At 42.9% G+C, this 22,290-nt stretch overlaps 1 long non-coding RNA gene across 3 annotated transcripts in view; it reads right to left on the reverse strand.

Annotated features, from left to right (window-relative positions):
* LOC107315377 (uncharacterized) overlaps positions 1-21,811 on the reverse strand; it is a 77,492-nt gene extending 55,681 nt beyond the window's left edge. For all 3 annotated transcript variants that reach the window (XR_014946163.1, XR_014946164.1, XR_014946162.1), the window contains exon 1: positions 21,288-21,811. This is a non-coding gene — a long non-coding RNA (uncharacterized LOC107315377). The remainder of the gene's footprint in view (positions 1-21,287) is intronic.
* Positions 21,812-22,290: the final 479 nt, after the last annotated feature.

Here is a 22,290-nt window from a genome sequence, read left to right on the forward strand (position 1 = left end):
AGAACAGTGATAGACACATGAACAGGTAAATAGAACCTGAAGTTAGCAGGATGGCACATACATATTTATGTATAAATGCATGCTGATGCAAAAGGGTGCTTTCAACCGATACAAAGAAATGTGAAATATTTTGGTGAGTCACTCTATTAACCAGGCTCTGGATCATTAAATGAGTCAGGAATTGGTAAGCTGCAAGGAGACAACAAGCTGCTGGTGACCCTCACATGGGGAAAAATCAAGGGAGTATTTCCTGAGATCGAGAGGACAAACGAAAGGACAAAACAACTCTGACACAGAGTCAGAACAAAGGTGGTAGCCCAGGAAAATTAGTCTGAAATGCTTGAAGAATCCCAGTCCTGGCTGGACTGGATGAGTTAATAGAAAGAAGTATTAACTTTTGATGAGCTTTAATTGAAGATGCTCTAAAGGCAGATTAATGCAGGGGCAGCAATCAAAGATTTCTAGGGACAAAAACACCAATACCAAATCCTAGAGAAGAAGGAAGCTTGGAAAATATCCAAAGGAGATTATTGGATGAGAGACAAAATAGGAACACTGCTTCTTTATATTCCTATTCATATTAAATCTGTAGTAAACCGACGTTTTTCAAAGCAACCACAAAAAAAAACTGATGGTCAGAACGATGAGCATGTGACCGGTCTGGGAGCGTCAAAGTGAGAGTGCACCAGTATGGTCTGTGCAGTCAAAAACAGGATCATTCATCCCAGCGTTACTGCGGTGCTTAGGGGCCAGGCTATGATCTCATTGTTGTTGGCTCAGAACAAACAGAGCAGAGAAAGTTTGCCTGAGGAACTCTTAGCAGAAAAGACAAAAGGTTGAGGAATGAAACAACCCAAGGAAAAACGGATTGCTCTCCCCACATGCACCAGTACAGATCTGTATCTTTTACCATCCAGCTACCAAGAACAGGGTAAAAGACTCCAGTCATTCAAACTCACACCCATTGCTAGAACACATCTGGCAGTGGCAAAGTGCCTGTTACCTTTGCTTTGGAGAGGGGGACATAAGTCAAAACAGAGACCTCATGGGAAGCTTCAGGATTAAAAAAGCTGTAGTGTGTTGTCACGGTTTGAACTAAAAATCCACCTGCGTCCGTGACAGGGGGCCGTAGGCCCCGGAGGGGCCCTAGGCCGAAAGGAAAAAAAATTAATTAGGAAAAGAAAACAGCGGCAACGATCTAAGGAGGCACACTTATTTACTAAATACTATATCGAAATACAGGATAACACAATATAATACAATATAATTGAAATTGAGCTAACGAATCAAGCAAAATAGGAGAGAGAATGAGTCCCGTAACCGAGAGGCCTACTGTGAATCTAGGCGAACGGCTGAAGGCTCCCACACACTCCCCTGAACGCCAGAACTCGAAAGACGTCAGTCTGTTCTGCGACAGAGTTAATATAGAGTCCAGGTCCCGTGACCTATCGTGTTGTTCCCTGGGAGATGTAGTCTTCTTCTGTAAGTTGCAGATTCAGTAAAATTATTCATGCTTTATATGATGTTATGATGTGGAATACTGATAGCAAAAAATACAAAATTATTAAACCATGACATGTGTATTTTTTGTAACTGTGAGGAGGCTGAATGCAGCATATGTGAAAGATTAAAAGAACATCAGGCAGCTGTTGGAGGTTTGCATGCTGTGAACTCAGCTTTGGCAGCACCTTCTGTGAACGGAGAGGTAGACAGAACAGGATGAAGTTTGGTAGCAGTGCCCAGTGGTCTTGTCGCAGGATTTCTGTCCCCTAAGAACACAGTTGCGCAGCTATACCACATGTGAGACCATTATCTCAGGCATATTTATGAGCCAGTCACACTTCCTTAAGTGGTTGACCTTATCTTCCTTTACTCCTTAGACAACACTGGCAGAGGTGTATGCTTCTATGGCATTTCACCATGACCTACTGCTTACCAGAGCATGGAGAAAGCATTGAAAAGCTTCCATCTGAAAAGGTGCCTGGAAATTAAGCAAAATGGCAAGCACAAAGCATGCAGAGCTGAATGCTGCCCTGGCCTGTACAAGTATCGAAAGAGAGGAAAACCAAATATAAATTGCTATTAATCTTCCTGTGTTATCTCTGCCTGTGACGTGGGAACCATTTTGGAGACATCATAATCTGCTCCTCCTGTGAACAGCCCTTCCTTATTTACCATCTTTATGTTATCCTGCCCACCAGTACAGATACCTTCATTTATCCCATCTCCAGCTTGACAACTTCAATTCTCACCAGTTTTTCCTCAAAAAGGAGCTCTTACACATTCCACTCCTGCTTCCCATCTCTGAATATTTTCCACTTATGCTGTATCTTTTAAGAGATGAGGTGTACCAGAAACACACTTAGCACTGAAGAGTTACAAAATCACATAAAAAAAAAAAAAACAAAAAAAACTCTATATTCTGTTCTCTGTTCCTCTCCAGGCTTTTTAACGTTTGATTTGCTTCTTTATCAACATCACAGATGATGTACCACGTCATTAAGGAACTAAATTTGAGATAAATAAATACAGTTTCACACAGATACAGAAGCTGCTATTTGCAGCATGACCCAGACAGTCTTAGATGTAATTGCCAACAAATTAATCCACCAAAGTGCGCTGAACCACCAAGGCTATTTAAGGTTTCATTTTGGTAAATAGCAAGCACATTACAGGAGAAGTGATCAAAGAAAATAACCTTTGACTGAGCGATCACAAGTTGATTCAGTTTAATTTAAATGGAAGAGTAAACAAAAAGAGGTCTGTAATTACGGTTCTACATTTCAAATGGGCAAAATGTGAGAAATTAAGGGAAATAATTAGTGAACTCCACTGGACTAAATAACTGCAAGTCCTGAATGCAGTAAAGGCCTGAGATTTCAACCAAAAGCATAGAAACTACCTGCAGCACAACTCCCGAGTTGGAAAAAACCAAAGCCCATAAAAATTACTCTAAATTCAAGTGAGTGAGTAAGCTACCTCAACAAAGGATAACAGCAATCAACCAAGAGCCAGCAAAGAATGGAAGAAAAGACAGCTCAGCAAAGGGAACAGTGCTTTAGAGGTCAATAGGTTCAATTCTAAATTGAGAAATGCCATAAGTTAAACAGAATGAGGTCTTGCAAGGGATACAGATTTTAACAGAAATGTGCAGTTCTGACCAATGAATAAAATAAATAACAGGGAACGATGTGGGGCACGTAAGCAAGAGCTTAAAGTCACAAATATTCCTGCCCCAAAATTAAATGGACGTCTTACAATGATTTTTCAGCAAAGATACGAGTGACAAGGAATGGCAGGATGGCTGATGATAACAATAGGATGGGAAGGACCACATCTGAGAGAGAAACTAAGCATGGAGAGCTTAATGCTTTCAGTAGTGACTCTGGATTCTTGGGACTGTAGCTACTGTGAGCCAGCATAACGAATCAGAGTTGGCAGGTAGGAGGGTCCAGAGAAAAGGAAATGGAACAGGAGATGAGGAGAATTAGATGAGCCAAGAAAGGAGTTTAAGGTGAACTAGATGTGAAGTACTGCTGAATTGTTCACAGACACCCATCTCAATTCCAGAGGCAGTAAAGCCCCGGTAGGATAATGGGCACTATCACCTCTCTATACCTGTGTTTAGCTCCTCTCCAAAAATCACCCTTTGATTAATTCTTTCATATGGGAGAATTGCACATTTGAAAAATCTTCCAAATAGTCTTGAGAAACAGCAGGAGTGGGCTAATGAGACTGTTCTGCTGTATAAATATTGGCTATAGGTTAGTTTCCAGAAAGGCTCGGAATAAATGGGATGACCTTTTAGTTTGGGAGAGCTTACAATGTGAATCTTCCCATAGGGAAAATGCAAGAGAAAAGCCTCTGGGCAATTTCTCACTGCTGAACTTTTATGCAAATACCTTTCTAAATTAGAGCAAAATTAAGTAAATTTTGTTCTGTATGGAGAGGGCGCATCAGCTGGAGATCTAGTCTACCAGGGCTAGTAAACGAGATTGTAAGTCACTTGAAGAGTTATTTAGCTATCAGCTGGGAAACACATCATTCTCATTTGGCAGGACATGCACAGCTCACAAGATATGAATCAAGTATCCATTGGAGAGGAAAATAGTGATACTTTTACAATAGTCTGTTATTTCAAGGGCAGTTAATAAGTGAGAAAATAAAACGGCCATCAGTGCTAGTAGGTGCATTTTTTTCCTCTCTGGAGAGTCCCATTAAGCATCACACAACCCTTTCATCACATTGAAATGATAATAAAACTTCCCCCTTGCCCCAGCTGTGCTGTGTAGACTTCCAAGTTGCGCCCCCGTCTTCAAAGAGCCTCCCAATAAAGCACTTTGTCACTGTACAACCTTCACATGCAACATCTGTCCTATCAAATGTCCCAGTCACAGAGGCCAAGCACTGCACTGTACCTTCTCTGGAAGATACGCTGAAATCAGCAGCAGCTGAAAGCCTGAAGTCCTTTGAAAATTCTGGTCTCTGATACATAGCAGAGCATCAGCCATAGGGATGCCATATTTCTGTCCCAGGTTTTCCAGAAGAGTCAGATATACTGTGCCTACGTTTCACAGATGGTCTCCGGATGGAAACACATGGCATTTATTGTGCACACACAGACAATCTGTCCAGCGTACAGACCAAAAGCCGATGGCTTCTGGAAGTGATGAGCATCCCTTGTGCTCTGCAGCTTATACAAGCACAAGCAGGGAATGTGTCTGAAATTTTTACTCTTGTCTGAGCAGACAGAGCCTCTGAAATCCCAGAGGGAACAAGGACCAATTGCAAAGGCAGAAAGTTGCACAGAATCTGCTCCAGCGTTAGGAATTTATATGTTCCCTGATAGAAAGGAAGCTTTATAGAGCTGATCAGTGTATTTGATACCCAGATATCTCAAGCAGCCCTGCCCTGAGGTTCCCCTGCAAACCCTCCAATCACACACCAGCTCAGTTGAAGCTTGGTGGGTAGAAAGGAAGAATGATGATAGCATATGTCTTCTCCAAAGGTTACACCTGCCAGATGGAAAGGCCTCCTGAAGATGCAGTAGCAGCTAGAGGTTACTCAGCTGTTCACCACCTCTCACTTTCCCTTCTCCACATAAAGGGCAGCTGAGCAATTACTGAAGGAAAGGAACGAGCTGCCTCTGCCTGCACACGTGAGGATCCCTTCACAGGAGCATAAATCCTGAATCCATGGCATTAAAATGCAGCCTGAAAAACATCAGCTTTGACAAATCTTTATTAGCAGTGTTTAATCACCGAAAGGTCCCTAGTTGCCAGCTGATGCTAGAATACCCACGTGCTGCCAACACTAGCTAAGCAATACCACAGGGCACAGCAGGTAGAGCAAGACCTGCAGCCAGAGGCATCCCATGGTCATGACATGTCCAGGAGCACATAGCCACACATGCCTTCAGCAAACACCTCATAACCATCTTCAAGCACCCTTTGGAGAGCAAGGAGGTGGGAAGCGGCCCTGGATGGAGAATGCTGGAGCAGGGAGTCCTGCTGCAGAGCTTAATAACGTAGCAGCACAGCAGCCATCCTGAAGAAAGAGACCAGTGGAGGACACCAGGGCTGGGATCTCCCACACATGCAGTCAGAAAATCACAGAATCACAGGACATCCAGTGTTGGAAAGGAACCCACGAGGATCAAGTTTGATCCCTGGCTCCAAACAGCACTATCCAAACCCTATGTCTTAGAGCAGTGTCCCAACACTCCCTGAGCTCCAGCAGCTCAGTACCATTGGCCCTTTTAGCTGCGCACACTGCTAACTCAGATGTAACTTGCTATCAACCAGGAGATCCAAATCCCATTTCACAGATCTACCCTTCCATAAATAAATAAATAAATAAAAGAAAAAACAACTCCAATCAAAAGAAAAAGAGTCTTCTACTTAACATGGAGCAAGTAAGGCATAGACCCACCACTTCTGTCCTGAAGAAGAGGAAGGCATTGCAGTGGGACAGCCTGCTCACCAGCTGGGAGAATGAAGGGAGCCACAAAGGTGAGACTAGGAGAGGGGAAGTGACTCAGAGGCATAAATGAGAACAGATACCCAGATGCTCAGAGCTGGGCAGGCACAGGAGATATCCAGATTAGAACTGGCAAATAATTGTGTGTGGGTGGGAGTGGGTGTGAGATCAGAGAAGCACTGTGAGGAGAGTTCAAAAACAAGCTCTGAAAGTCCTTCATATTCTGCTGAGCTTGATGGTGAGGAAAGGAAGCCTTTGAAAGTGGGGAAGGGACAGGGTGATATAGTACCATAGCCTGCATGAAGAGAATAGCACAGCTTCAGCATAATGAAAATCTCAGTGCACTATTCTTCTCTTGCTTAGCCTCGTTTAAATCATGAATAATGTCATGACAAACTACAACAGGTCAAAGCCAGTGGGACAGAGAGAAGAATCACATCCCTTTTGTTTAGAGAGGGACCCACGGGGAAAAAAATGCAATAGGAGATTTACAATAGTCAAGAGGAAAGCAATGATGGATGGTATGAACAGGCACTGAACCAGTGGAGCTGCAACAGTCTGAAGGAGGAAGCTGAGGAGGCTGCAAGTGCCTGAAGGAGCAGGCAAAGTAGAATAAGGGGCAAACAAAATTCAGTGTAGTTTCAGTTAGATACAGCCTTGCCCCAGATCACAAGGCTTCCTTTTCTAACTAGAGAAGCAAAGCTAAGATGGTAATAGTAACACACATTGGTTCACGCTAGTTTCTTGAGAGGACCTGATAAGGGAGGCCAGTGCTTCCAACACCTCCTCTTCTGAATGACTCGAAAAGTACAGCTAAAAATATACATAGAACCACCCCTTATGCTGCCATGAAATCAGTTGTTCTGGCTCCCACATGACCACAGAGCAGCTGTGGGTGGAAGAGAGCAAGCTGAGTTGGAGAGATGTGGGGACCCTAACTCTGGCTTTGAAATGTGGTCCCCACATAAGAAAGGAATTGCAAATTGAGAGCTCCTGCTATGGATACAGTTTACTCCCAAGCCACTAGCTATGCCCTATTTTGCAGCCATGGTACTACCAGAGAGCTCCAAACACTCCCATACAACTGACAATGTGTGTTAAACCGAACGTAGGCTGCAACTCAGTTTTCATGCAGAGAAAGCTCTCCACAGATGCTGTCATTTCAGATGGAGTTTGCAGGGCAAGAGGTTACAGGAGATGCCTTCTAAGACAGCAAAAAATTGCTTCATTTGTCACAAGGAAAGAAAAATGATTTGGGGAGTCCATAAAAAAATACTTTGGGGGTCATAATTCTGTGTTTACATTCTTGTGATGTAAAAGCAGACTTTCTAATGAAAAATGAACACGACCAATACTTTGGGATCGCAAGTGAATCTCAGTACTTTAAACTAGCCCTGGTACTTAGGCTTGCTCTGCACTACTGAATGCATGCATATACATTCCACTATCAACACATAATCTGAAATGACAAATACAGCCTTGCCATGCTGCTTCTGCAAGAGAGGCAGGCTTCTGTTTCTCTCTCATTTGGAAAAAATGACATTGATAGCAAGCAAGAGATTAGCGTGTGTTGCTGGATAGGAAGAATAGCAGTGGTGGAAAATATCCTCTATTCCCAAATGATAGGGATGAGTATATCTAATTAAAAAATAATCTTTTATTGTCTGCCAACTCAATCTAAGTTTCAATATACAAACCAGCAATTACAGGAAGTAGATAATCAGTTATGCATTTAAAAGACTTTCTGCTGAATTACATGTCCTTTAATTAGATGTACATTTTTAAAACAAAAATTGGATTTCTTGGAAGCAAAGGAGAAGCAGCAGCCGCACTAGGAACTGACTTACTCTATCCATGCACAACATAAACTATTTGGAGCAAAAAAATCACCTTACTTTAGATCATGTGCCAGAAGTACCTCCCAGTCCTAACTTTCAGTGCTCTAAGGCACCTTGTCTTATCCACATTATCCTCCCTTGTTTTGAAGCACAAACATCACTGATTTTTAGGTGCTGAAAACAAATGCTAAAAGCTTTGAAGCTGCTGTGTTTGCAGCGTATGCATCTATGTAATGACAGCACTAACACGATACATGTTTTTCTTTCATACACATGCTTAATACGCAACAACTGCTGCAGTGATTATGGTTCAGTGATGTGTCTTTTCCACAGTATGTTGAGCACACCAAACGTTTTGCAGTTAGTAAGACATGGGGCAAGAATGTCAGGCTTAAAATAATCTGGAATATAAACTGATTCCTGCATCCCTCTTACTGTAAGCAAGGCCAAGGAGCGGATGTCATTCCAGCAGCACACATTTCTGCCATCACCACACCAGTGCTCACTAAGGCCCACTCTAGTGTCCCTCACAGGAGACACTGCAGGGTGTGCTGGTTGTAGAACACACCATGAGCAAGGAGGGGAAAACAATGAGGGTTATCAAATTTGTCATGTTTGTTGGTATTTTTGTCTTTAAAGATGCACTGCTAAGCCCCTAATTCCCCATATGTTCTCTGTTTGCCCTACCACACAGTTTCCTCCAGGAACACTTGTGCCCCTCTCCTTTAACTCAGACCATTTAACAGTGATGGGCATCATTGCAAATGCCTCTTCACAATTTTTTTCTACAGCCACAATTTCTCCCTCAACAGCTGGCAGTCCATGGCACTGGGTAGCTATAAATACAGCAGTAATATCTACTGAACTAAGCATCTGATTTGATCTTTTCTTTTTAGAATTCTGGAGTGTTTTGTTATGTTCTAATGCAAAATAGCCCACAGAAGTGCAAGAACCACTGAAACGATCTGTAGGCATACAAGGGTGAATCCCTCCAGTCCTACCTCAGATGAAGTATTCATGTATGCATTTCCATCAGCTCACCAGCATGTTCAGAAAATGTGTTTCCCTCCTGCAGTGTTCAGGACTGAACACATTCCTGCTTTCCAAGACAGGCTGTGAAGTGCAGGAAGTGGGGCTCCTTTGATGGCCATTTTCCAGCAGCATGCTGGTGACAAAGTCCTGGAGGGGAACTACCCCAACTGCAGGCCTTCCTCCCTCATCCACTGATGACGAAGGTGCAAAGCACAGACTCTGGGCCACAAGGTTATGCCAGCAACATGCTAATACTGATTGACAGCTCCAGAAAGCAAAGAGGAATCGGAGTTCTTCATCTCCAAGCTTCCCACCTTTGAACAATCACTCCGACTCAAATATGAGAAGAAAAGATTCAAAATAATTTCTTTGGAACTGCATGGTAAGGGACTACCAAGTTCCCTGCAAACATGATGCTTATAAGCTGATTTATGTTTATCCCAGATTTCTAGAGGAAAAATTGTCACCAGCATCCCACTGCAGCTGTGTCTATCTCACTCGAGTGTGAGATACCAGATTGGCACCAGCCCACTTATCCTGACTAATTGGATAAAATTATTGACTTCCTGTAATTCAGTGTTTTATTGGGATTTCGTTCTGCAGGAGAAGCTGGAATTGCCAAGCTGTAGATGGTGGTGCTTTTGTGCTTTGGGTCTCCTGGACAGCTGCTAGGAGGCAATGCACTTACCACTGTTTGCACGACCTTTTTGTGAAGGTGCAGAGATTTGAAAAACCTGTCTATAAAGAACTGTATTTCCAGTTTGCAGATGCATCTCATTTACATCAGTTCACTGTTTAATTGGAAGGACAACTAATATTTGGCCTTTTTTTAACCAACTTCTAGTAAACTTTGCATCATCACCCAGATGTATTTTAATATGCATAAATCTCATTCTCTCAAGTCAATATCAATCCTTTGGTGGATCCTCCTCTAAGAAGATATTGATTATTGTATGATTCCTTTTGAAGTCAGTCTATTGCATTTCAAGAATTGCTGCAATGGGGATTTCATGTGCCGAAGAGAAAAGTTCAATCCTACCTGGTCAGTTTTCACTTCTCCAACTTCTATAAAAACCACTTGTTCTGAAGATTCATTGGGCTGATTGTCTACGGAAAAGAGCTTCCAAAAAACGTGCTAAGGTGCATTAATGACAATGGCTTCACTGATCCCCTCTCAGCCCTTTTGAAGACGCCTTTCCCAGCCCTTTTGCTTTAGAAGTGCTGCCCTCTTCCTTGAAAAGTTTTCGCATTGTATTCAGCCACTGTGCAAAATCCTAAAACATGCTATTTAGGTAGGCAGGTCACAGATGGAAGAACAACATTCCAGTCTCAAGAAGAATTTTTGGCAGTGCAGTGTTTGGTAGTTTGCAAGCAGACTGAGGCTCTGCTCGGAGCCAAGGGAAGCTATGTGGACAGCGCTGGCAAATTTGGCCAGTGCTGACATATCCTGTCCTCCCAGTGAAGCCTATTAGTTCCAGCTCAGCATCATATTCATATGGCTTCAGTGACAAGGAGCATGGGCAGACCACACTCATCTCTGTCTGGATGATGTCTTGCAGACACTAACAGACCCTCCATTATCCCCTTTGGACTAGGAACAGGACTCAACATTGCCTCTGAAAAATCAAATGATATTTTTTGTGGGCAATCACTGCACATTTCATCATCTTCACTAGCAGGAAGAAATAATTTCAACGAACCCTTTTGTCAGTATTCATTTCAGCAAGGGACATTTAATTCTTTACCATGCAATTCCTCCCTCTGTTCTCCGGTTTCCTCATGACAAGAAGTTGGGTTCAATCTAAACAGATGCCTGAGCACACAGCATCATGTCTTGCTGCTGATGTCTCTCTGGCATTACCCAGAGCCACCAGCACAGCCAGGTAAATGGATCTGGAATAAATGCAAGGACTGAAACTGGAAAAGAGGGAAAGAAAGTAAATTTTCAGTTTGCATAAGGGCAATCCAATAAACACATAGCCCCTGAGCAATGACTAGTTAAAATGCAGTTTCCAAAGAGCACATTTCTTTAATACCGTATAGATGAGTTAGTTGGTCATATTCCCTGCCCTCAGCCACATAAGAGGTCAAGCTAGAAGCTCATAATGGTCCCTACTGGCTGTGAAGATCCATGAGTATTTGTTCATTTGCAGTTTCACACTTTCTGAAAAATTTATTCCAGCCTCTACTTTATGTCTAGATAACGTGGCTGATTGTGAGTAAAAAAGGCCTTTAATAACAGAGTAAATCAATAGAGTAATTGATGCAAAAGGGTTTTCTCTGAGTAACAAGATACACCTCCCACAAAGGAGACAATAGCCTCACCAGTTTTCCCCAGGGCTCCTCAGTTAATGAATACGTTTTCATTATGGTGACGATAGTGGTGTATGGCAAAGATGTATAAGAAATAGGACAAACAGAAAGAAGAAAATTCATTTTACCACACAACTGGTATTGCCTTTTAGGATTGAACAATTATATCCAGCCTGCACTAGGGATATGCAATAGTGAGGCAGAAACTGATGTCTCCTGGAAGAAATCACAACCTACAAGAGCTACAGCAGGCTGCAGTGCTGGGTTTCCTCACCATCCATAATCATATGCTAACAACCAGCCAGACTGATGGCTCTGTCACCTTTGGGTCAGCCACAGCTTATCCCTCATACTCATAAGGACAAAACAATGACGACAAAGAATATTTCTTCCTCTTCTGTCTCCCAGGAATGTCTCAATCCAATCTGAAGCCTCCTTATCTGTGAAACCATTCAGGATCACCAATATGAGTCATGCTGCTTGTTTATGGTAACTTCGACTTTCTAACCCATACTGGGCCTCTCACGTAACCAGCCAACAAGTGAAAAAGAATTGTTACTTTACTCTTGACACCAAATGTAGCTGAAGGTGGAATTACATATACTTGCACTGCTCACCTGGGCCCCTGAAAACTCAATAGCTCAATCACAATCCTGACTTATATTTACCATGGTTATTGCCCCACTCAGTCCAACATTGGCCCACACAGAAGCAAACACTGGTTTGTTAGAGCAAGACAGGAGATTTCTTTGTCCAGGATACTAGTTCACCCTCCTCCCACCTTGAACTTATCCACCAAATCTTCTGCTGCAATCACCTGGTATTTAGTTTTGGTTCAGTATAAAATGCAAGGTCTTTGGTACAGAAACTACACAGACCCATCTGAGAAAGACTTTAATCCTTGAGCCTACAGATAACTTTCAGCCAAGAAAATCCCATGAAATCAAGGGTAAATAATTTATTCCACATACATCTACCTTAGAGCTCTGTCACCATAATTCAAAGCAGTTTTCAGAGATAGGTCGCTGGCCAAATAGGTCTGTGGTGACAAAACAAGTCTTGCAGTTCTGAGGTTTCTTAAAGCACGCTCTTCATTTACAGTGGCTGCCAAACCATGAATAATTTACCACCTTATGTCAGAGTGGTTGGATTTGTGCACCATAATTGCAGATGATGTCAGCTCAGGGATTTGTCCTGGGAGGCTAAAAGCCACTGCAGAGCCTTTGTCTTCCTGTGGCTGGTTTTTCAGCTCCTAAAGCAACAAGTAATTCAGAAGTATAGATCTGAGAAAAGACAACCCGTAATTAATATCTCACATGTAGTTAAAATGATGTTGAGAGAGATGGAGTGCATTTGATTTGCATTCTCTGAAGTCTGATTTCAGAAGCAGGTTTGATCAGCTGCGGCAAGTATTTCACTTGCTGAAACACAGTCAACTGGTTTGAATGACAGGAAGCACAAGAATGGCAGGGCTGCGTTTTACTAAGAGTGTCACTGAGAAACTCCTAGTCCAAGTAGATATCCATTTCTTGTTTGGAACTCTGCCTATGTTGTACAGGAACAGCGCGATGCCATGCCCAGCGCAAGGGGCATTACAGACTCCCAAGTGCCATGTCTGCAGACAACCTGTTATATGAATGCTGACAGCCAGAATATGCATGCAGTGCTTTGTAACATGCCCAGGATCAAAGGTACCAAGTTAATTTCTCAAATCCCTTTTCTGAATTGTGGCATCAGACTGCAATGCTAATACCAGAGTTAAGGAGTGGAGGGCGGAGAAGGAGCAGGAGGAGGGCAAATGGGTGCAATTGTACTCAACAAGGGCATACCTACAGGCACTCTGGTTGATGAAGGCTTACAGCTACAAAAATATTCCTCCCACTACCTGGCAAGAAACTATTTTTATATTGTCATTTATTGAGTTCAAGTCATTCTTTTCTCGGTTGCTTCACTTGAAATTGTGCTTATACACACAGCACAATCAGTATGAAGGTATGTTAAAGCCTCTGACTTGTGTTTGTTGTTTTTCCAGAGGAATTACAAGAATGTCACTACCCTGCAGGTTATTACATGACAGAACTTCCCCAGAACTGCCAGGCAGAACAACTGACTGAGTCATGCCAGAGAGTGCAACTCACTGAAATTACCCCATACACTGGGCTGACTGGCCTCACCTCCCAAACAGAACATTGCTAAACTGCATCCTGTGATGGCTAATTTATCAGGTAGCTCTCATGGAGCCAGGCACAGTCTGCAATAAAACACGGGGCTGGTTCAACTGTATTCAGAGCACAAGGCTCATTGCAGTTAACCATGAATTTGTCTCTTCTCTCCAGAAGCTTTCACTGAAATCAGGTAAGGGGGAAAGAATCAAGTCTTGGAAGATCTGAATGAGTCTCTGGGAGATGCAGAACCATGGCCCATTACCACAGTCTCCAGATCACCTCAAGGCTCTGGGACAGGGTGTCTGCTCACTCAAATGAAAGACAATTCCAAAGCCAGCTTGCCTTCCTCATGAAGTTTCTTATAAATAAGTACACGTAGCTGGTTTCTATACAGCTTTACATTTAGTAGTAATCAGATAGTTGGCTCTCCTAATTACCTAACCCTGTACAAAAAGAACTGCAGTATAAAGGCTGTGCTTATGCTTTAGCTTCTGTGTTGATATTTAGAAGGCTTTATTGCAATGCAAATCCAGACACTGAAACTCTTGAACTGCAGATAATGCCAATGTGGCAACTGTAAGGTGGCTGGAAATAGCCAAGAAAAATACTAACGTGGTAAAAAGAGGAAGAGGTTTCCTGCAAAGTTTTGAGCCATTTTATTTTTCCTGACATGGAAGATGGAGATTGGGATGTCCTGTGGTGCACTTATTCTAGACTGCTAACAACGCAGGTAGGAAAGCCTTTTAAGCCAGTGTTTCAAAACACCTTGGATGTCATAGAAACAGGCTAGATTGAAGTCTCAGAGGAAGAGAAAGAGCTAGGACTGAAGTTTAGTTGTGCAAAAGAAATGCAGCTAGGAATGAAGGAGCCGGCCTGCTCTAGGAACTCTGCCCTTGGAAACTTAACAGATTAGAAGAGCTGCATGAAATAAGGGACATGATTACCATGGAGAAGGTGGACCCTGATGGAGGGAAACCTGTCTCACCTCGTGGAACAATTCAGGAATACCTGATAATATCTCAGCCAAAGGAAGCTGACAGAGACCTCCCTCTTAGACAGGTTTGCTCTGGGGTAGCCACTTTCAGGTAAGTCTTTTGCCTTTGCCCTGTTCTCCCCAACACAACCAGAGGGGAAGTGATCATAACCACATGTTATAGATCATAAAACAGGGTTTTTTCTTGCTAACACTGTACACTCATAAGTTTGGAATATGTCTCCCAGGGGTGAAATCATAAGGAAGTGAATGTCATTGCAGCTCCTTGATTCATTTTGCAGTGGATACCACAAAAAGATTGTCAGTTCTAGGAATTCTCCTTGTAGGAATAAGATCAAGAGAGCAAGGAAGAACTGTTTGTTTCCTTGTTTACCCTGTAAGTTTAATCTTCTGTGGAACGTTTTCTTTTCATGCATTTTTGACACTTCTCAATGAAGATAACTACTTCTACCTCCAAAACAATCACCCAAAAACCAGTAAAGAGAGGTAGATTTTGGATGAAAAGGGTAACTTTCAATATATCCTGGCATTTCAAAGTGAAATACTTTGTAGTTCAGAAAAGTGAATGGTCCATCTCAAACAATTGCTGTGTCCCATGAGAACTACAGCTTAGGAGATAATTCCTCAAGGCTGTCCATATGCCTGAATGTGTTACAACCTCCTGGAGGCTAGCAATGCTATTTGTCAGCTGTCAAAGCCATAAATGATGATCATGTGTGAAAGGAGAGAATGATTAGTGAAAAGTGTAGAAATGAGGCCAAAAGCAACTTCAAGAAACTATTCAAGCCAAATGAGGGCATTGGTCTAAACAACTTTTAACAGATACTGCTTTAGCCTACAATAGGAAACCTTCAATGAGCTTCCACAACTAACCCAGACAGTATCACCCAGTTTTTAACTACCTTTACATCAGGAAATTCCTTAATGCTTTAATGGAATTTCCCATTCTGAACTTTAAGCCCATTACTGTTTCTTCTATCCACTGTGGAGACCTAATTGCTCCTTCTGCTCTGCAGCTGCTTGTTGCACATCTGAAGAACACCAATTCACACACCAGTCTGTTCTTCTCTATATTAATAAAACCTAACATTTTTCAGATTCACGTTTTCAGTTCCCTCCTGAACTTCTGCCTCTCAGTTTACCTAAGTTTCTCATGGATGGCACTGTCCAAAAGCAGACATTATATCCCTGCTGGAGTTCAAACACAGCCACATAAAGAAGAACGATGCCTCCACGTATCTCATCTCTGTTAGTTTCAGTCTCTAACATTAGCCAAAACTATGAGCCCCTCTTAATTTTTCATCTTCCTAAGATAAATCTTAAAGATATTCCAGAATTCTGCTCGTGTGATCCTAATCAATGAAACTGTGCCTTGTCTTCCTAACAGAGTACCACAAGGCGGTTGAAGCCTTTTAATATTCAAGACTTGACAGACTGTTTACATTCTAGGATTGGGATATTTCCCTTTGACAGTAAGAAGAGCAAATTTACAGCTTGTGACACTGTGAGGAGCCTGAAACCCTTTGGCACTTTAAAACATCAAGATTTACTTAGAAGTACAGTGGGTTTTTTAAACCATCTAAATATATCCTCTTAATTATTAGTTTGACTGTAACATGCCTTAGAATGCAAAGGCTTAAATCCTCATGTCTAATTAAAGCTATGTATGAAGAGAGAGGCAGCAGATTAGGGGGGATTAGTCTGTCTTTGCAACAACCAGCGAGTTGCCATTTTATCTGTTTTGAACCAAATACAGTAGCCTTTTAAAGATGAAGAGCAGGACAACAAGTGCAGTATGTACCAGTCCTACCATTCAGTGCTGAAACTAATTGCAGAAGAAAGCAAAACCAGACAAGTAATACAGCACCACGCTTCCCATCAAGAGAAATGTGACAAACATTTACTGTGATCAAACCAATAATTTAAAGTGCGCATTACAAATATTTCTTATTCATGTCTAATTCCGGAAGCCCATCTTTCCCCCTGTTGAGCTAATTGTCTTACACCCAAGGCCTATGGCCCCCTGCCAGATATTTGCTGTTCTCTGAAAGGCTTCTCTATTCCGGAAGATAAATGCCAGCCCAGCATGGAAATGATTTAGCAGCCAAAAAACTGATGGATTTCCAGTCCTGATTCACCGGGACCATTATAACTCTAAATACTGTCTGTCTTTTAGTAGTAGGTGTTGCTGGTTTTTTAATACCACTGATACTTGGTGGCATTATCAATGGAAGGGAATAGCAGAAGAATTTTAAGCAAAATATTCAGACATGGAAAGAATGTTTCTTGGTTCTTTGAAAACAAACATCACATTCAGATCAAAGTTCCCAAACAAGGACTTAGCTGAAAGATTAAAACAAGTGAGCTCTGACTAAATAAATCAGGTGTTGGGATTTCTTTTAATGACATCTGCAGAACAGAGCAGCACACCACTGACTTCAAGACTTGTAAGTTCATATTATATATCTAATACTTAGCTGAAGTAAACCAGGAGGAAACACGTCCCTGCCCATTTATTTCCCTGGCCATAGGGATGGAAATGATCCAGCTGGATTTGTGCCTAGTTAGAGACATCCGGATTTGAAACTTTCCTTCAAAGAGTGATAGCAGAGGGGCTACAATGGACGCATCACTTGCTTACCACCTTGAGCTCTCAGCCACACTCTGGTTTCACCACACAATCTCTTGCCCACAATCTATGGTTCACAAAACCACCTGTCCCAGGGGAAGATGGCCAAGGCAACAGCTATGAAGCATAAAGACATCCAGAGAAGCAATCTTTTTCAACAAAATATTCATCAATATCATGTAGGCAACAAACTTCAATCTTGATACTGACCCAAGGAATACAAGGAACCTGGGAACATGACTCTGCTATGGAATCTCAGGGGTCTGGGAGTTAAGCTTTCTGCTTCTTCAGTTCAGCATAAGCTGAGTTTCATCCTGACAGATCAATTCAGAAAGAAAAAAGAGTAACAAGAATATTAAATGTCCTTTTCATCAATTACTTCTCCCAGTGGTTCCCTACAACTCAGGGAATGAGCTCAGAATTAGTTGCAAGCATCTGCCTATGTATTTGGGGGCTCTTTTACTTCATTATTTTAGCCTCTATCCACTACTGAGTGATAATGAACTCATGCTCATTGACTGTATGCCGATGAGGACATCTTCACATCTCTCTACAAATAGGCAATTGTGCATCATCAGCATTACATGTCATTATGATGCAGCTACGGTACTTCAGCCTTTTCCTGTACTTTGATCAGCAAAGATTAATTACCCTCGACTGAATTATTAGTGGTGATTAAACCTAACAGAAAATAAATGGGACTGCAATATTACTGGGTTGTTATTTTGCCAGTGTGGTCATTTGCAAGCAATTTCCTTATGCACAAATTTTTCTTAATCATTATTCTCTATGAGTTTTTTATCATGTATTAATTAGGAGGAGACAGCCAGTATACAATATTACATAGTACATTACATGACATATGCAAATCATGTGCAAAGCCCACATAGAGCTGTGTGTACAAAGCTCAGGTTGACTTGGGCAAAGCTTTAATTGAAGTCAGGGAAGGCTAGTTTGTGGTACAGTGTGATCTTTGTATATGAACTATGCACATGCTTTGCATATGCCGTGTCATCTTAACCTGAGATTTGATCAGTTGGTTTACAGGGTCAGTCACTGTTAAAGTTACAACCTGCACTGATCTGCTATGAATTGTGAATGTAATAAGTACACAAGGAGAAACTTTCTACAATCACAGCACAGGTAGCAAGGAACATCAGATAGCTCTTCCTTGGGGAGCAGAAGTCCTGTACCCACAACTATTGCCCGTATTTATCAGATCACATATTACACAAGCTGTAGAGGCAGACTTGTGAATGTGAGCAGAGACTTATTGCACCCTGCGCCTTTGGAGAGTCCTACCAGCCTTATTTTCCTCCTCATGTAGTTCAGTTCTCAGAGCGTCAAGAAATAGAGCCTTCCTGCCTTTCTCTCTGGCTCCACAATAGAACCAGGTCTCCTCACACGTTGCACTCAATGAGAGTGCACACAATGCACTCTCAAAAGCATGTAGGACTTAACAGTCATCGTCGGAGACAGCACGTTAACAATATTTTTCCCCCCAACACATCAATTCTACAGTAGTAAAAAAAAATAATAGCATTCATAATGATCCTTTTTGCATTCCTCCCCCTTTTCAGTCCAAGAAGGAAATGTATTTTTCACTCCAGGCACTTCATTTCCCAGCCAGAAGGCTATGGAAAGAGAAGGAATTGCTGGATCAGGTCTTCGTGCATATAACAACAGTCCACAATCTTGTAGCTTATGCAAGTTTTGCTCTTTCCTTGAGCCATAAGGTCACACAGAAACAAGTCCTATCCCTCTCTTAGGCCACAGTTTCTCTTGTTCTCAGCAACTGGTTGCTCAAATGATTTGCTGCCATATTCTCCAACAGTTCTGATGGCAGGCAATGAACACCACAGTGAGCGCCATGATTTTAAACTACTCTCACGTAACTCAAGCCTGGAAGTGCCCTCTTCATTTCGCAGCATACCACTTAATGGTCCCCTGCAGACCATGCCATTACCTGGGAGGCCTTGGAGCTCCTGCAGCGAGGTTGGCTCCAGCGCCAGAAATAACCAGGAAAGATTTTTCCATGAGCAGAAAATCTCTGCTCTAAACCAGAAAACAGCTTGCTTTTTATAAGAATGTAATAAGGTCAATAAGAGGCCTTCCAAGCCAATACTCCATCTCCCGCAGTGGCCAGTAGTAAACACGCAGGGAAGAGAGAGAGAGCATGGGGTTTCTGATTTTTTAACTCTTCACTGGCAGGAAAAAACATTCTTCATATCTGAACTAATGCAACTGTTTTATTTACAGTTCTGGCTCTGGCCATGTCACACAGTGTCAGTAGGAATTTCTTGGCTTGTCCAAGCTCTGCATCAAGCATCAGAAAGATATCCACCTCTGTGACTTTGCTGGGTCTTTTGTTTTTCCATCACTCAGCTCCAGAACCAGGCCTCATTTCTGGGCAGGCATCATACATTGCATGCATCCAGCCACCCTGGGCCCTGTGAGGTGCTGAACCCCTCAGCCCAGCTGCTTTGCCATATAACTCATCAATGTTTAGGAAATAAACCACAGGAATGGCTTTTCTTCAGCAAAATCCACATGGCAGCCTTATAATTTCACAGTGCCGCAAGAAAGAACATGTTTTGCACAGCTGCAGGGAACTATAAATGCCAAAATGGATGCTGAAGTGTGTACATCAGCCCTGCATTTGTTTAAATGCTCAGCTAACCCATTCACGGCTGTCCTGAAGTGATAGAGCTGGGATTGTGTATAAATATAAATGCGTGCATTTGTGTGTGCTGCAGATCAAAAAGGCACCTTGCTGTCAGACGTGAGAAAGAAAAGGAAAGGCATAATTGTCAGATGTCTCCCTTGCACACCTGATGCCACAACCACTGTTATCATCTTAAGGGCAACTCTGAGCACCTGCCATGGCTGCGGCTCTTGCACTAGATAAAACTTTTTCCAATCAAAAACCCACCAAGTTTGACTTGATTTCTCTTCCCTTTTCTGAGCCTCACAGCAAATAGATCCAGGCAGTGCAGCTTCATTTCTCACTTTAGGGACTATTTCTTTTCCTACAGCTCAGAGGGTTTTCTAGCAACTTCAGCCACCATTGCCTGTTTGCTTTATGTATTAGGTGTTCGCATCTGTGCTCGATAGAGATGTGATTTCACACCAGCCTTTCTTGTTTTCCTAGCAGTCCTGCTGCAACGTGTATATAAATATACACACATACACATGAGTGTCTCTGCACGGCTGGCTTGGAAAAGCACTCGCTCCCCTTGCTGCCTCCTGCAGCACTCACCTCTCACCAGATGGTGCTTTGCCTGTGCAGACCAGCACACACAGCCCAAGGCCAGCCCTACCCGTAGCAAATCCCCCTGGATTCAGTCACTCATCCTCAGCAGCTCTCCTTATGGGCACAGCTGCTTCCATGGCATCTTGCTGGGAGTCAGAGGAGGAGGCAGGCAGCTGCTTCTGAGGCACTGCTGGCTCCAATGCAGGAGACGCCAGCAGGCAGTGCTGAAACAGCAAAGCAGCCTGCACGCCGCTGCTAAGAGCTCAGACATGCTCTGCCTGTCTGTTCTGCTCTTCCTTTAGCTAGCCCTGAGCTCTCTGAGCCTGCTGATCCCTTTAAATTAAGGAGCAAATCCCCCTGCTGCTGTGCAGGGCCAGCCAAGGAAGAGCCATGTTATGCTTCACCCAGGTTCTGTCCCTTTGGAATCAATGGCATCTCCATATCTGCAGCTGGTGGGCAAGGTAGGCAGCCAGCAGACAAGCAGCAGATCAGTAACAGCAACACATCCCAGGGCTCAGCTTCACCAACACACAGCTCTTTGGCCGCAGAGCACACATGCAGTTACTGTTCTCATGATGCCCAAGGGCTGGCACACCGGTCAACTGCCCCCCATCCTGGAGGGCTTGCCAGCCAGGACACAACACTGAAATGCACACATACTTTATTCTATACAAAACAGGATTTTCATCCTGGGGACTTTCCTCATCTGGTGAGACAGATTTAGAAACCTTCCCCCCACCCCCCACCCCCGGCATGTTCCTGCAGTTGTCCTCTCACTGTTAAAACTAACCTTTTCCCCTTTAGCCTCAGGTTTTAAATCTAGCAAAGAGGTTTTTGTGGTGGTAAAGTAAATCAATTACATCACAACTGGCTCATGTTCTAGTAGAGAAATGCAAATCAGGTTATTTATTTCTAGCAGCATTGTCCTGAATTCAGGGTTCACTATCCTAAAACCATATTTTAGGAGTATTACAGTCTCAGCTTAATTAAAGTAGCAGAGCCTCTTTGAATTGATGAAGCTAGGCACATGCACAGTAAATAGAAATCTGGATCATAAAGAGAAAATAATACAGCAAAACCCTACCTGCCCTTAAGTGATTGGAAGGAGGAAGAGTAGATGCCAAGGTGAAATCTCTGAGTGCTATTTACTCTCAGGCACAGGAAACAGAGAGATTTCCAACAGATCTGGAAGCTCCCCTTGTTTTATCTTGCAGGGAGATCCCCATCCCATCTGCAGCGCCAGAACACATGCTGGGAACATTTCAACTGGAACTGGCATGTAGACCTTGAAGAAGCTGCTAATTCCTGCTACATATAAGAAGCTACAGCTGCTTTGTGTCATGGTCATATGAAATAGAGAGACAACCTTATTCCCTAGAGGGTGTTATTATCCCTCCCCCCCAATATTATTATTCCCAAATTCCATAGTATTCCAGATATTATTATTCCTCCAAAGCTTTGTCAGCAGGAAGCTGCTTGTAATCTCATCCGCACCGTACTGCAGCCAAAGATAGAGCCACCCCGCGAGGTATTTGGCTCGTCTCTTCCTGACTTGAGCCCTAATTGATCCAAAGAGTCTTTAAGCACCCTCTGCCCCCCTCAGCACCACCCAGCTACATACGCACACCACTGCATGCCTCCTGGAGCTGAAACAAAGCTAGATACACATGTGACAGGCATCAAAGCCCACAACTGCGGTGTTGGGTTAAGCCTGCTGTGCCTAGTGAATGGGAAAGCCCAGGATGCTGCTTGTTCTGGTCACTTGCAGCCTTTGATCGTGAAGTTGAGGCAGATTGCATAAAGAGGCAGCAACCCTCAAAAGCCCTTTGCTCAACCCCCTTCTCCAAGCCCTGGGACATGAGAGGGAGGACTTGAAGGTGGATTCGCCTCTCCTGCACATCCAGAATGATTGCATCGGTGTCCACAGAGCACTTTCAGGTTTGGGCTTACGAAAAAAAGGAATCAGCATCTCATCGGAAACTTCTTGCTCAAGGCAACAATTAGTTTTGCTCTCGGGGCTTGCATTGGAAACCCCAGAAATGACATTGTTTGACAATGTGTCTTAATCAGTAGTAGAAAGGAGACTG

Source organism: Coturnix japonica, chromosome 5, assembly GCF_054131305.1.
Source record: "Coturnix japonica strain WE chromosome 5, WE-NBRP24, whole genome shotgun sequence".
In the NCBI taxonomy this organism is placed as follows: domain Eukaryota; kingdom Metazoa; phylum Chordata; class Aves; order Galliformes; family Phasianidae; genus Coturnix; species Coturnix japonica.